This window comes from Cupressus sempervirens, chromosome 5 (assembly GCF_028749045.1).
Source record: "Cupressus sempervirens isolate cs-2001-9-10 chromosome 5, ASM2874904v1, whole genome shotgun sequence".
NCBI lineage: Eukaryota > Viridiplantae > Streptophyta > Pinopsida > Cupressales > Cupressaceae > Cupressus > Cupressus sempervirens.
In genome coordinates, this window is record NC_143122.1 from 182,114,242 (window position 1) to 182,130,902 (window position 16,661).

General features: G+C 31.4%; 1 pseudogene across 1 annotated transcript; it reads right to left on the minus strand.

The window, feature by feature from the left end:
* Positions 1-442: 442 nt before the first annotated feature.
* On the minus strand, positions 443-11,553 carry LOC149555017 (TMV resistance protein N-like; annotated as a pseudogene). The gene is made up of 8 exons (XR_016364459.1): positions 11,077-11,553; positions 10,017-10,997; positions 9,756-9,926; positions 4,128-4,430; positions 3,379-4,062; positions 2,626-2,718; positions 979-1,083; positions 443-887 (listed from the first exon to the last, which is right to left on the minus strand). The product of XR_016364459.1 is annotated as a TMV resistance protein N-like (transcript).
* Positions 11,554-16,661: the final 5,108 nt, after the last annotated feature.

The window sequence follows — 16,661 nt, forward strand, 5'->3', positions numbered from 1 at the left end:
CATGTTCTTGTACTCTTAGAGAAAAAATAATCTTCTCAATCATGATATTTTGTCTCTAACTAATCTATTTAATTTTCATAAATTAATTTGTTCCTCTTCTGGCATTTACCTATTTTAAACTTGTTCTTTTTATAATACGCTCTTTATTATATTAAATTAATATATATATTTTAAATCATATTTTATACCTACTATTTGAAAGAACTCATATTCTAAGAATTTTAAAAGTCACATATTCTAAATTGTAAAATACTATAATAAAAGAATTATGTCCAACACATGGGTTAACCCTTAAAGATTTGACATAAGTTTTATATTATTGAACGAAGCAGACTTTTAAAATCGAATGTAACATCTTTATCCATGTCTACTGAATGTCTTGATAAGGTTTAAAGAAATGAAGAGAAGTTGAAAATAATTGTTTTTAATACAATGCTTCAAATATTTTAAAGCGTGTCTCCCTTAAATTATTCCCTTCGCCTCATCTTTCATACAATGGATAAAATCTATTTTGTTGCTCATATGTAGCCCTCACGGAGAAGAGAGTTTATGAAGTGCTTACCAACCTGTGAATCTTGGGCTTCTACTATCCACCCTTTTTTTATTGACTTTTTAAACCAGTTAAGATCTTGTGCCTTATCAGTAGAGGATGCAAACTCTTTGAAGACTTCTGAATCTTGGGTCCACATGAGTATATGTACAGTATACCTAAATGCAGAGGACTGGATGGCGTAAACATGACCAAAAAATGTCACTTTAGTGTTGCAATATAGATGCGTTATTAGGTATAGAAAAATGGTGCCTTTCGGCTTCTGATAACCCTCCAACTCAGCGCTCTTTAAAATCCTCCACAATTTAACACCCTCGAATCTGCCAGCAACTCCGTCCTGCGTACATTTAAAGGAAACGCGCTGGTCAATTTTATCCAATTTCGTTCAATAGATATGCAAATGCAGGAGTAAATAGAATATAACTGACCAGTTCATCTACTTTCTTCGTGTTCATAGATGATTCGAAAAGGACAGCAGTTGATATACTGGGAGCACAAGTCTGCAAAATTGGCAGTGTCAAAAAAAAAATACTATTAGGTTACTGTGATATTGTTATCAGGATTTAATTTATAGTATTTGAGTCAAAATATCACACATTAAGATTTGAATCTTAGACTAAAAGTGTTAAATAGTCAAAGTTCACTTATTTTTCCAAGCTTATTTCTTCCTTAGTGGGTTAACCATGGAGAGTACACCGTAGTTGAGTAGTTTCAAGCTAGAGTAGTACTGAGATGGGTGGCCTCCTGAGAAGTCCCGGTGCTTCTGTGAACATCATCTTATCAAAAATTAATGCAGTAAGTCAGTTGCCTTTGGAGTCAAATGTCCACCTACCCACCTGATAGCATTCAACTTGGGTTGTGAGTTCAAATTTGAAAATGAGAGGGAAAACATTTATGCCAAGAGACAAAAGGAATGAATTTGATTCATTTAGTAAGCAGAAGAGAGTTGAAGAAAGCATAATAGAGTAGAGCACAGAGTAGAGAAGGAAGACGATCAACAGATTAAGTCAGAGTTCAGAAGACAGAAGGAAGTTTCAGTTTTGTGTTTGCAGTTGCATGTATTGGATCCTTTTGTTATTTTGTAAGTTCATTTTTGATTTGTCTTGTGAAGTAGTGATTGTTCCATGCATTGTTGTATGTAGCCATTAGTTTTGTAAGTTTAAAGTTTAAAGTTTTATCAGTTTGAAGATTTCTAAGGTTTTCTGGTTGAAACTGAATGCTCCCAGATTTTGTAATAGTTTCAAGTTAGTTCAATAGAAAGCAAGCAAACAAGCAGGCATACACATCCTTGTTGTCCCATTCTTCTATTCGTCATTGCATGGCATTTTGCATTTGATTATTTCATATTTGAAAGCTTCATCCTTCGACTCTTTGCATTTTAATGGTGGAAATATCTAGGCTATAAGCCTATAAAATAGTCCACTTAGTTTAGTCTTTAACCGAGTTGTCTCTCTGCTATTCTTACCGAGCTCACTCGATATCCTTTGTTGCCGAGCTCCACCTTGCAACGGTGATCAAGTTCACTTGGCATCTATACTGCTGAGCTCACTCAGCATACTCTGTGCCGAGTTGCCCTTTGTACTGAGCTACTCAACTCCTTCATGCACCGAGCTCACTCGACACCTATTCTCTGTCAGTTGGCATCCTTTGTGTGCCTAGCGAACTGTCACTCGGTGCTTTCTTGTGCCGAGCGAAATTATTAAAGGTTGTGATTTATTTTGTCACAAAATTCAATGAGTGCTAAGTGTTCCATCTATTCTAATGAGAGATGGATTCGGTGTGAATCGCTAATCATGAAACATGAGTCAATGAGTTTGACTTGAAAACTCATGCAAATGATCATAGAGGTGAAGCGCTGGGACTTTCTGGGAGGTCATCCATTCCAATGGAGTACCCTCAAAGGTTAACCCACTCTTCTTGCAACCCCATTTTCAAAACCTTCATCAAGTACTGTATCTTATTAACCATTCATTATAAAACCCCTTACGCTCATCAATCAATTCATTCTTATAGTTATTAAAGACAAATAAATCTGTTTTAGAATTAATGAATAAGTTTTGACATCTACGACTCACCAAAATGTCAGTGCAAGTAGATCTGGGCAAACTAGCGAGCGAGATCTGAAGATAAGACAAGTTTTGCAACTGCTCCAGCCGGCCCTGAATGCTCTACAATTTCGAACACTTGTCGGCCTTAAGTACTTCCATTAACTTGAGACCATCCAGATTAAGGCCCCGTTTGGTTGCTGGAATATGAGTGGAATAGGGAAACGAAATTAGAATATGTTTTATATTTGTTGTTTGGTAAGCTCAATCAGAATTGGGAATAGGAAGACATATTCCAATTTTGCCCCTAAAATGAGCATATGTCTATGCCAAAAAATATCTGTTATTGGAATAGGCCATTTCCATTCCCATTTCGATTTTCCATTAAAAAATATTTTTAATTTTTTTAAAAAAATTTTTTTTTTTTGAAATTTTTTTTTTTTGAATTTTGTTTTTTTTTTGAATTTTTTTTTTAACTTTTACTTTTTGAAATTTTTTTGTTAAAATTTTTTTTAATAACATTTTTTTAAATTATATCTATTTGTTTAATTAAATGAAAATGAAAATGAATTAACTAAAAAAAAAAAAAATTAAATTTTTTTTAGGAAAAATGTTTTTAAAAATACAAAACTTAACCTTATTCCTATTCTATTTTTGTACAACCAAACAATAGATTAACATATTCCTAGTCGAATTCCAAGTGCACCAAACATGATTGGAATTGCCTATTTCTATTCCCATTCCTCATTTCCATTCTCATTCCATTTTTCTATTCTAATTTTCTATTCCTATATGAAGAAGTTTAAGTCCCACTAGAGTAGCGAGGCCCGCCAGTATTCTTAAACTTGAACAGTTGAGGAGGTTCGGCGTTATCAAACTGCATGGTAACCTACTAATCTCTCTCAAATATGGGCTCCCAATATGCAATTCTTCCAGATTTTCCAGCTGTTGGAAATCCCGAGGCAATTTTGTGAGTTGAGTACGAAGCACATTTAAGTACTTTAACAACTTTTGAGCCTTTGTTCCCCTGGGTAATTTTTTGAGCATGGAGCAACCTTCACAGTCGATGTACTCCAGTGTGGATATTTTCCCCAGATTTCGGAGGACGAGCTTCCTGCAATCTCTCAGTGCTAAATATTGAAGTTGAGATAATTCTTTAGTAAAAGAATCTGGCAAAACCTTCAAATCGCTACAACCACAAAGATCTACATGTCTCAAGTTTCTTATTTCTTTGAACTTGATTGGGAGTGTTTTCAGGCCCGCAATATTTTGCAAAACAATCTTGCCCAAGCCCTTGAAATCCAACATTTCTAACCACGCCTAAAACCACTGCCCACAAGTTGAAGGAATATGACGTCGCAAAGAATATGATGGCTTTGAGGTTGAAGCTTTCTTTCGAAAACCAGCTGTTGAAGAATCTGCGAAGGAGGCTGCAAATATTGTTTTGATCATTACTAGTATTTACACCTACAAAATAGAAAAAACTCCGATGAAGTTGAAAAGCTGGGTCGAGGAATGAAGGATGTCCATACCTCACGATCATAAAACAATTTGTATAAATCTCGAAGGGTGACACCATGAACTTCCAACACTCTTAAGTTTGTGAGCAGCAGAGTAGGAGGAATTGAAGGAGTTGAAGTGCCCTTGGATTGATGCAGGCGGAACCATATCAAATCTCCGGACATACCATTGAATCGCTCAAGAGTAGAGCTTTCAATCGCCAGAAGTTTTAACCCGCATATATTTTGACTTTGCGAATATGATAGCAACCAGAATAAATCTTTGCTCCCTATTAGAGGATCTGGGACATCTCCACGAATTCCTCTTATATTGAACTTATCACACAGAAGCATCAACATAGTAAAACATTAATTTAGTAATTTATCATGAATATAGATATATTTTTAAAAATACTTTGGAAACAAATGCATTATAAGTTTGCAAAAGATGCAGGTCTTCTAAACAAGGTACTAACAGCTAATTAAGAAGCTGCCTCTATTAAATGCACACGACAACTCAGGTAGAGATGGTGGACTGAATAAGTTATCCATAAAACTTATAAATATTTTGGTGAATGAGATCCACAAAATCCTATTTTAATTTGTTATACAAGAATAAAGTATACATGAAAGCAATATGTAAAAGTCAAGAACTATAATACACTTTACATATTGTGAAACCCTATGTTAAGGGAAACTACTAATTCAAATATATAAATATTTATAAGGGTGACATTGATTAAGACAATTTTTAAAATAAAATAAAAATATGTACATGGAAACAGACTCACTAATAGAGAATTCGTCATCCAAATAAAGATGAATAAAAGAGAAATGATCAATGCTGTTTCACCTCTTCAACTTGATTGAAAGATTTTAAGATATCTTCCGCTCACTACTTCTAGTAGCTAACACATGAAAGTTCACAGTACATGACACAACAGTTCAGAATTAGTCATATCTATGCAACCATGGAGTCTTTCAAGTTGTAAATCCTCATCATAAACTCCCTTAACAATTCATCTTTTATTTATACCATCCTACATTTGTGAAATCTTCCAAGTTCATTTGAACATCTTAATTGAACATAATCCAAACTAGATTGGTATTTAAGCATTCTCGTAGAGTAAAAGAATGGAAAATGGGCTGCATCGCATCTTAACTAGGACCCAAAAAATACTACTTGTATCTTACTCTTCAATATACATTCACACCATCATTTTAAATAGAAGTGTAAGCATCCAAAGAGAGCCAAACTTAGAGTAGACATCATGAAACATTGAACACACACCTTAAAAGCACAAAATATTGTATCATCTGAACTAAACAAAGAAAAAATAATATAAACGTAAAGTCAAAACTATGATATCGGAAACCAACTATCAAAGAAATGTAAAGTACACATTTCTCATAGTAAACTCAATCAAACATTATTTCATATTGGTAACAACTAATTCCTTTGAATTGTGATTTGAAGCCCAAAATCCCAAATCAAATGCCTCTAAACACTACTGAACAACATATTTGATACATATTTGATTTGTGTGAAATAAATTTGTAGTATAGAAAAAGTGAGGAGCATAACTTTCAATTCTAGTACACATAAAACATAAGATCACATACATAAAAATTAATCACTAATAACAACATAAACATGTTCACAAAAATGAAAACATCAATAACTCATCCATCTTCTACTTCTACTCAAACCTACAAAACATATCACAGGTTGCCATTGATAAAAATATATTGACAATAGAAACTTTCTCATACCTCATTCTTTTCCAATAATAACCCTTTTACACCTAAGTTTATCTTCCTTTGAAATTAATGGTAAATGTAAGACTCAATTGCACCTTCTCATTCTACTCAAACCCCCATAAAGAATACATATGAACCCACAACTATTCTTAGCTTTGTCTAAACGGAGCTAGACTAACTCACTAGACTAATACATCTCTACATGTATCTAGTTTTGAAAAGGAGGTGCAATAACATTCCAATATCCTTCAATATTTGTTTAATTTATAATAACCATGTGCAACAAGATGGTACAATAATATTTTAAACTTTTATGGTATATAAAGATATTGGGTCCTATTTCTTAATTGACTAAGAAACCAACTAGGGTTCAAGGAGAAATACAAGCCCACTTGTACTTTTCATGTCATCCACACAACTTGCCCAATCTACATCAAAGTACACAATCAAATTGTAATGATATTTCTACAGATTTCATAATCCATAGTCTTCAATGCCTCTCAAGTATCTAAAAAATATTTTTACAATAGAAACATGTGTTTCTCTAGAAACTTGTTTGAGTTTAGTACAAAGGTAAACTATATGGATGATTTCCAATCTCGTGTGAGTATTACACAATATTTTTTCAAACATTTATTTATATCTACTCTTATTTATTTTAGGACATTTGACAACCCACAGCTACCTTTGGTAGTGTGGCTACCAAGATCGTGACCCCTTTTTGGGGGTTGATTAATTATTTAAAAGAAGTTATTAAATTTTTAATTATTATTAAATGTTTAAAATTAGCTTTAATTTATATTATTATTTTAAATTTAGTTTAAAAGAAAATTAAAATAAATTCAAATTCAAATTTAGTTATTATTAAAAGTGACTTAGGATTATTAAATGTTTGAAAATATGTTTATTATTTTAGTATTATTTAATTAATTTATATTCTAATTAATGTCAATAGGCATTCTACAATGGCAGAAATGGGGTGGAGTGGGATGTTGTAAACGTGTTAATGTTAACATTTATATTTCTAGGTTAATTTTTACAACCATTTACATGTCAAAATCCTAATATATATTATAAACAAATTATATTTTAAAAATAATTAATAAACATTCCATTTAAAATATTTTCTAAAATTATAAACTTTGTAGATATAAATAATCATTTAAAAAAAATTAAATTCCAAAAAAGAATGAAGATACATAGAAATATAAATATAAATATTTCTAATATAGTAAATTAAATTTTAATCATTTTATAATGGATATCTATCAACATTTCTTTAGATAGATTTGTTTAAGATATCTATACTAGTTTAGTTAAATTAACATTTTTTAGCCGATAGGCTATATGTGGGAACTTTGTTTATGTAAAATTACTTTTTGGACTGAAAAATTGTCAGCTTTTAATTGGTAAATTGTGAGCCCTTGTCGTTAATAATTTTCCAACCGATTTTTATTTCATTCCACTTTTGACTCTTACTTTTCTATTTATTAATTTAATTAGCTATCATCCACAATGTTAACTATTTTTTTTTCTTTCTTAAAAACTTAATTAGTTGTTATCTCCACTTTTAACTCGCATTTTTCTTACTTTAATTTAACTTTTGATTTTGAAAATTGATTGAAGTTTTAGTTTTTAAATTAAATTAATTTATTTTTTAAAATTAGTTTAGTTAATAGGATATTGTGGTAGCAGTTGCTATTTTTTAAATATATTTTTATATCTCTCATATTAATTTTTCCTAATAATTTTTTTGATGGAGATTTTTTTAATTTATATTTAAGCTGATAGTCTTTTAAGATAGTTTAGTTTTTAGTTTTTATAATTATTTTAGTTTATTTTTTAGTATTCACTTTATGCGTGCTATTTTTTAGATGATAGTTTATAAGTATATGATAAATTAAATAAATAAATAATATTTATTTAGTTTATTAAAAGAATTAAATTTTATTTTACTTAAATTGAAAATTAATTTTAATTTAATTTATGGACATTAAATTATAGTTTTAAAAAATATTACTAAAAACCTATCGACTAATCGTTGCAAGCACAAAAGCTTGGAACTACTAGTTTATATAGTTAGTGTAAAGTTAATTTGTTGAAAATTTAGTTAAGTTAGATTGTATTATATTAGAATATAATTTATTTAATCTATAGTTAACTTATGATAACTTTAGTAGAATTTGTAAATTAATTGAGTTAAATTATGATTTTTAAGGGAATCTTATTAAACACTAGTTGTTAGAATTTAAATATTAATAATTTAGTTCGATTATAATGAATTAAAATTTTAATCATTATTAATAATTATGATATTTCTATCGGTATTTCACTGTGTAGTTTTTGAGTCAAATTCATTGACTCATATATCATGAGTAGTGATTCACAATGAATCCATCTCTTATGAGAATAAATGGAACACTTAGCACAAATTGAATATAGGTGATGTTCATAGAAGCGAAGTCCTAGTGCTTCACCTCTATGAACATCAACGAATATCATCATGAACAAAAGAAGACAGTAAAAACAATACAGAGCTTGCATAATGGTATATCCATTTTGAAATGTGGGTATTGCACTTAATCTGTGGGCGTGCTCCTCTTAAGAGCGTTCTGTCAACAGGTCAATGACCAATATTAATTACAATCTTGACAATTAATAGTTTAATTTTCAAAGATGCCCACGGTATTTTCATTCTATCAACAGCTTATTTTGACTCCAGCAAAGATAAGAAAGAGTCATCTTAATAAAGTTGCTTCTTTCTTTTAATTATTATTTTTTCTCTACAGAAGTTGTGACAAGATCGGCCTTTCAAGTAAGTTCACTCTAAAATATGTAACGAGTTTGTCTTCAATTTTGTCTTAATGGAAAGATTCAAGTCAGAGATTTATTCTTACAATACCAGTCAGACTTTTCTGTGTTGATTGTTTTCTTCTGTCAATTTTCCACAACGTGCCAGACTTTTGAGCATTGATAAGATCAGCGATAAGATCGGCGTGTCGTGTAAACAATGTTAGCTACATAAATCAAATCTCACAAATCTTTTCTTGTGACGAATTTTCTCAAAATATCTTGCAGCTCTTGATTTATCTTGACCTCACTACGGCAGGAGGAGGACAGCATTTACTTTGCCTCGCAATCTACGCAACTTACCTTTCATCAAATTTAAATATTATTGAGATGACCTTCAAAATGTTTGCTTACTCTGCAGTGCCATAGTTAATATTTTTCAAATATTCGGGTCCCTAATTTTTCGCCTTGATCCGTGCATGGTACGTATGTGCGTTTATACTGCTATTATGATTGATTTTATGCGACGGTGCTATCCTCCTTAATGCAGTTGATCAATTTTAAAAAAATTAAATATATCATAGTTTTTTCAGCATTTAATCTTTATAATCTGTATAGTTTGTAGTAAAAAATAACAAAAAAATTAGAAAAAAATTACAAATCTGGAGAAAATAGATTTCTGCATTTTAATTTGTGGATAAGGGGGAGAGAGGGACCGGGAAGGGAGAATAGGGAAAAATACTATTCTTGGAGCATATTCTAATCAACATTCACTTTTTTGTGTATGGATTCTTAAACCTGTTCTCAAAAAAATGATAATTAAATACTTAATATTAAGGTTCAAGAGGAAAAAAGATTAATCTTTGACCATATTCTAATAGACTGTCACTTTTTTGTGTATAAAATCTTATAGCTGTGTCATAAATGATAATTAAATACTTATTGTTAAGTGATAACTGTTATTTTTTTGATTTTTATTATAATTAGTCTATTTGAACACTATTATTAGAACATTTGTACACTATTATTGAAGAAAACAAAGAAAAAAATGGAGATGTCAAGATCTTTATGTTTGTTACAAATCAATTGACGATTAAAATAAGAACTTACGTTAGAAATTTGTCGGGGGGTCGCTCTTTCCTTTCTATGGCAAAGGCGAAGGGATGATTCCTGTCTACCGATTTGTACTGCGAAGTCCCTCACTAAATCGTGCATTCTTATTCTTTTGAAACTTGTTTTCGCTCTGCTCGAAATTCCTATCTTCCAACTTACGAAATCAACCTGACAATCAATTACGGCAGTACATTACATTTCCAGAGAATGATATATAAGATGATCAAAACCCATATAAGGATTGCGAGTAATTCTTACACTTTTTATTGGCGGAAACATGTCCGCACTTTCAGGCTCCAGGAGGCATTTTTGACGGAGGCTCTGAAGGCAGTGAGAGCCGCTACCATTCAATCCATCCAAAACTCTCTCCACCAGATCTTCGTCTTCTCCAATAAAGAAGTGGGCAATGTCTAAAAATGCCTCTCTCTCTCTCATTTCAAGAGATTCATAGCTGCTCTTCACTATCCGATCTAATAAGTTACTCGGCAGTTGCTCACGAAGGTTTTCCAGTACCTCCTTCCATTTCCTTGGATCCCGTTCATTTTGGAGCTTCCCTGCTAAAACTTTCAAAGCCAAAGGAAAACCACTACACATTCCGACCAACTCCTCCACCATGACTTGCAAATTGTCTACTGGTCCAGAGCTGCCGAAGGCGTGCCAATGGAATAGCTTTTTAGCATCTTTTGCCTTGAGAGTAATTTGATATTGTAAATTTGTATATTATACTTGAGGAACAAAGATTGGTCTCTAGAAGTCAACAAAATCAGACTCCCACTTCCAACAACATCTTTCACAAATAACAGATTCTCTATTTGTTCCGTGTTTTCTATATCTTCAAAAACAATCAACACATCTTTCCCTCGTAGACGATCTTGAAGCATGATCTTTCCTCTACGCGTGTCCTCCAAACAAGATTTTGGATCCAACAGGAGATCCCTAACCAAAGTATTTAACAGAGAGAGCAAATTGCATTTGCTTACATCTGACAAGAAACAACGTCTCCAGAATTGAGAACGCTTGGAGTTGTAGAGATGAGTTGCTAGACTTGACTTTCCTGATCCACCAAGTCCGACAATACCCACAACCTTCGCTGTTTCTCTTTGATTATTCTGAAGCCACTTTTCGAAATCCTCTGCCGCTTCACGAAGTCCCTCCGGGTATTTATCCACATACACTACTTCCCTTCTCACCTCTTTTAATACAGTCTCCACAATTTTTTCCAAAAGCTCTCCTAGATCACTGAAACAATTCTACAATTACTTGTTGTAACCAAGAATCTCATGCAAATAACTCTACCAAAGGATTAGCAAATACTTACTCTGTCTCTGTACTGTGAACCACGCCAGATTTGTGAGAGGTTTCATTGAGAGCGCTTATCCAGCGATCAACTTGTTCTTTGGTAACTCTGCCTCTATGCTTCTGAAACGCGGAGGCGTATGCTCCCTTCTCCACGTGGCGAAGATCTGAAGGTTGAATGTCATAGAATATTGGGATGATCTTACTAGGGTTATGAGAATCAAGCATCCATAACAGCTCATTCAGACACCAAGCGGATTGTGCATATGTTTTGGAGAAAATAGCAATCTGAACAGAGGCACTAGAAATGGCGGATTTAATTGCAGGGGTTAAGGAATCTCCCGCTTGTAATTCATGTTTGTCAAGAAAGACCCTCAATCCGTGCAATTCCAGACGGTGATAGAGGAGACTTGCAAGAGTTTTCTTGACATCAGGTCCCCTGTGACTTATAAAAACATGATATGGTGGAAATACTTGCTCCATCACAGAGTTACACAGAGAAATCTATTCCACAAAAAGAAGGCAACACAGACTGAAGGAGATTAACGTGCCCCTCGTTTTACGCTGAGCGTCCGTCGTAAGGATAAGGGGATCAGCAATTGTCCACTCATTTCACTAGAAACTAATTTAATGCTTCAATTTGATGAGAGGGATAAGGGGAGAGAGGAAGAGGGAGAAATACTAGTCTTCGATCATATTCTAATCAACATTCACTTTTTCGTGTATGGGATCTTAAAGGTGTTCCAATTTAAAAAATATAATTAAGGAGGAAAAAATATTATTTTTTAGGATATTGTAATAGACATTCATTTTTTTTTATGGAATCTTAAAGGCGACCCAAAAAAATGATAATTAAATACTTATTATTAAATGATAATTATTATTTTTGTAAATTTTATTATAATTGGTCTAATTGTACACTATTATTGGAACATTTGTGCATAATTATTTGGACATTAGGTCATAAGTATTGACAATTTTGACTTCAAAGTTTATGGGCATCTTTAAGGGAGTTGTCTATCCGGATGCAAAAAGTAGCATTTTTATGTAGTAAAATATATATGCATAACATATATGTTATGTATCGCCATACTTTAATTGAGGAAGTGAATTTGGAAACAGAGAAAACAAAAGATAATGGATCACAGAGTGTGATTCAAAATGTTGATGGAGTGCCATGGGCCCCAATATCGTGAGAAACAAAAGATGAAGTCTCCCCAAGGTAGGAAAACCTATTATGTTGGATGAAGAGATTGTGATTCCTATTGTGGATCCAAAAAATTTGAGCATCGAACAAATGCAGGAATTAAGTGACTTGCTAGATAGAAAGGTAAAGCAAGCAGAGATGAGAAAAAGCTCATTAACATAGGCAATTATTAGATAACATCGAAGATATATTTCTTGAATCTTTTGTTACTGATAACTAGGATTAAAAGGCCCTTATTATTGATCAATTGGTAAATATTGTTGAGAAGGTTACTGATCCTGACATTGACATTAAGGAAAATCTAATGCAATGGTTAGAGGGGAAAGTTGAAAATAAGGTGATGGAGAAATTTGCAATATAAATTGTAGTTAAACATGTTGAATCTTGTAAATGATTTTGAAATGATAGTGCAAAATGTAAAACATTGTTTATGAAGCTATGTCATGTCCCATCATATAAAAAAAAAGAGAGAGATCAAATGGAAAAGATTAATGTTGATTTTTTAGCAGAGTGGAAAGACATTGACCTTGGACGCAAGTTCAAGTTTAGCACTTTTTTCAAAAATTAAGATTTTTACAAGGTAAACAATCTAAATTGATACAAGAGGAGTGTAAAATAAGGGCAAAGCTCACAACAATTCAAGCTTTGTTGACACCTCATTTGGAGGAAATGCAAAGACATTTGCAGAAAGCCAAGGATATGATTTAGAGCAATCATAATTTATCTATTGCAAATGATATGATGGACTTATCCATGAGATTGGAGATTGAACATCAAGTTCTTGAGACACTCAAGATAAATTGGGATTCTACAATGTCTCTTGTAGTCAAATGTCATCACCCAATTTTGGCTAAGTTTGCTATAGTTCCTGGTCCCCAGCTAAATGTTAACATGAGGCAACTATGACAAAAAAAGGGGAAATATTATATAGAGAAACAAAATACAAGGGCAAAATTTTGTATACCAAGGAGCAGAGCAATGTATATAGTTATCGAGTAAAGGCATGAAGCACACCCATAGGGGGAGTTACAATTTTGAAGTTTTGTTATGAATGCATTATTGACATGGTAAGTGTAAGAAGTTGGGTCTAACTTTTGGGCAAAAACTACAAGTGTTTTTCTTATTTTTGAAATTTCTTCTCAATTGATGTCAAAATTTGAGGCATTTAGATATTGAATATAAAATTGTTTTAGAAATAAAGATTGTAGTGTTTAGAATCTACTTTTTGAATATGTAATTTATTTGTGTATCCATATGATTTTATTTTTGGTATGGATCTTTAAAAATCACTTTTTCAAAATGCCTATTTTAGAACCATACCACACTCGTGTATGAACACCATAATTTGACACAAATAAATGAATTTTTGTAAATCCTTTTAAACAAAGTTACCTAACACACAAAATATTGATGAAAATATTTTTCTTTAATTTTTAATTGAATAATTTTTTTATTATTAAATTTTAATTGGCTCTAAAGGAAAATTTTAAAACCTCTAGTGTACGAACACCATAATTTGATCAAAATTTCAATTCTCTTTCTTAATTTTTAAAACTTCAAAAGAATTGTATGTAGATTGATGACATATAAATTAATTTAAGAAAAAAAAATAAAATAAAAAAATTATTAAAGTTTTAGTGAACTTCGCTATTTTACATTTAGATACCACCTTTACTAAAAAAATAATGCAAAAATAGTAATTAAAATTATTAAACTATAAAATTTATATTTATGAAATTAGGACAGTGAGAACTCTAATGAGTTTTTGTTTCATAAAACAAATTGATTGGGAAGACCCTCTAAAAATTATGGCAAGGCCTAAATTTGTGAATTCAATGGCTTTGCCAAATCTTGAGAGGTCAAGGCATAGGCTTGGTCGCACAAAGCCTATTTGGAATTGAAGTCCAAGGCGGAAGAAAAAAATCCCACCCCATGTTGCAAGAAACATGCACCCATTTTGAAAAAGTATTTTCAACGTTTAAAATGCATTTTAAATCCCAAAAAATAAAAATAAAAAAATTGAATTTTTAAAAAATGAGCACCCATTTAAAAAAAAAAAAAAAGGGTACTTGGTTTTTGAAAAATGTGTACCCATTTTTGAAAAATTCATTATTTTTTTTTTAAAACGGGCACTTGATTTAAAAAATGGGTGCCCATTTTTTGAAATTTGGATCGGGTATCAGAGCCTAATATGGGTGCCTATTTCTAGGCATGATCTCAATCCACAGACTTTCACAGAATTGAGATCCATCTTTGTGCACTTACCTAATAATAATAAGAGTTTTTTCCACTATTGCCAAAGGGGGAGATTGTTGACCCCAAAGGCAATCATAGTATTGTTAGTTAGTGCAAAATACTTACTCATTTATTATGAAATATTGGTCAGTCATCACTATGACCAAGAAATCATATAGGGTGAGCTATACAAAGAAGAAGTGAATAAGTTCAGTATGTGTCAAGGTAGTTATAGTTGTCAAGTGCACATAAGTGTTTCTAAGAAATCCATAGGTGATGAGCATTTCAGTGGTTGTTAAGTGATTCAGGGGGCAACATGCATCGAGAAATTCAGAAGGTAGATTCAATATTGGTTGCGTCAAGATCATGCTATGGGACAACATGAAAGAACAAGCAGAGTCAAATGCCAGGAGCTATATGTGCCAAGAAACACAGTTTTGGTATATGAGTTTAAAATGACACAAACTCTTATGTAAACCATTTGCTAAGCCCAAAATGTGTTTTTATGATCGAAGAGTGAATCATGGAGGTAATTGCACCTATAATTCTAGATCATTAATCCCTATGTTATGCGATCAACCAATCATAAAAAAGGGAAGGTCAAGTGATGAAAATGATGCATCCTAATCGTTGATCAAGATCTAGAAGCTTCATTAGATGGTTATTTAAGAAGGGTTTAAGATCTAATTTGAAGTTGTTGATACTTGTTTTTAAGATCAAGTACACATCATCATTTATAATCTATTTTAATTTCATGAAGAGATGAAAATAAATTTCATTATTTCTTGCAGCTATTTTTTCTCATGTTTTCATGGCATCATAATTGTAGCTCCATTGTTAAAATTTGAGTTCCCACATCTATTTTTTTTTTTTTTTTAAATTTAGATTTAAATTTCAAGTTTTACCAAATGTGTACCCTATCCAAGAATGTAACTATTCTAAAATAGAGAAAAAAAATGATGTAAATAGAAATAAGTAACCATTTTACCTATTTTGCTTTACTATAAAATGGAATGGGTGTCATTTTAAACATCAAAATGGTGACCTTTTCACTAGGTCTAGATTTTGGTTTATAAATTCAAACCTAAATATATACTCAATTTTAATTTATTTTTAAATGGTATTGAATCTTGATTCTTATGGAAACTCTTTTTGTTTTACTTTGTCCTATACATGGGTCAAACTTATTTAATGCACTCATTTATAATTTGAAACTTAACACATTTTTTCTTATATGGTTGATATGATAGATGGTCTTAAGACCCTTATTATTCTATAATTACAAAATAATATTTATCTCCTCGAAGAGTTATAAGATACTTTATGTTTTCAGCTTGTGCAATTGGTCTTATTTTATGTTTCAATATATTACATGGGGAAGCACCCTACAATTGAAGGATATTTTAAAGGAAAATGTCATTTGTCAAGTAATATTTTTTATAAAGTGATTGTTAGAGAAAAAGGTTAATTTAATTTAATTTATTAAATTAAATTATATTACCTTTTCCCCCTTCTTAATATTTCACTTTATGCACATTTTGCATTCTCATTTAATAATTATTTAGTAATTATTAAATAAAATTTACCTTTTAGGTTACCCTTTTTGGGTTTCAATATCATTCTATAAGGATGATCATTTGTAATTATCTTATATCTTTTTCATTTTTGAGAATACAATTTGCATATTTTCAGAGCAAAACCCTTGCCTCCTCTTGTCTTTTTCTTCTCTATGACAAGTTTTTACATGCAGGTATTCTTTGGGCTTTGTGGATTTGTATTGTTCAAATCCTTCAGTAATGTGTGTGTACATCTCATATAATTGGGTGGTTTGATAATACCACCTAGTTATGATTTATATCAAACTATTTTAAAAAATGTATCACAATAAAGAAAAGAAACATAACTAAATTATGCACAAAGTAAAAACTAAATAAGAGTGCATAGAAAGGAAATAATGTGCATGAAAATAAATAAGATTGTAATCATAAATAAAAAATGCACAAAAAACCTCTGTATAACACATTATAAAATAACGTGAGTACAAAAAATGACATAACATGATGTACAAGATCTTGAATTGTTTGTAAAATGGTAGAACATTCACATGATGTATTTAAAAATAATGAAATGCATCCAATAGATACTTGCAATGCATAGACATGACC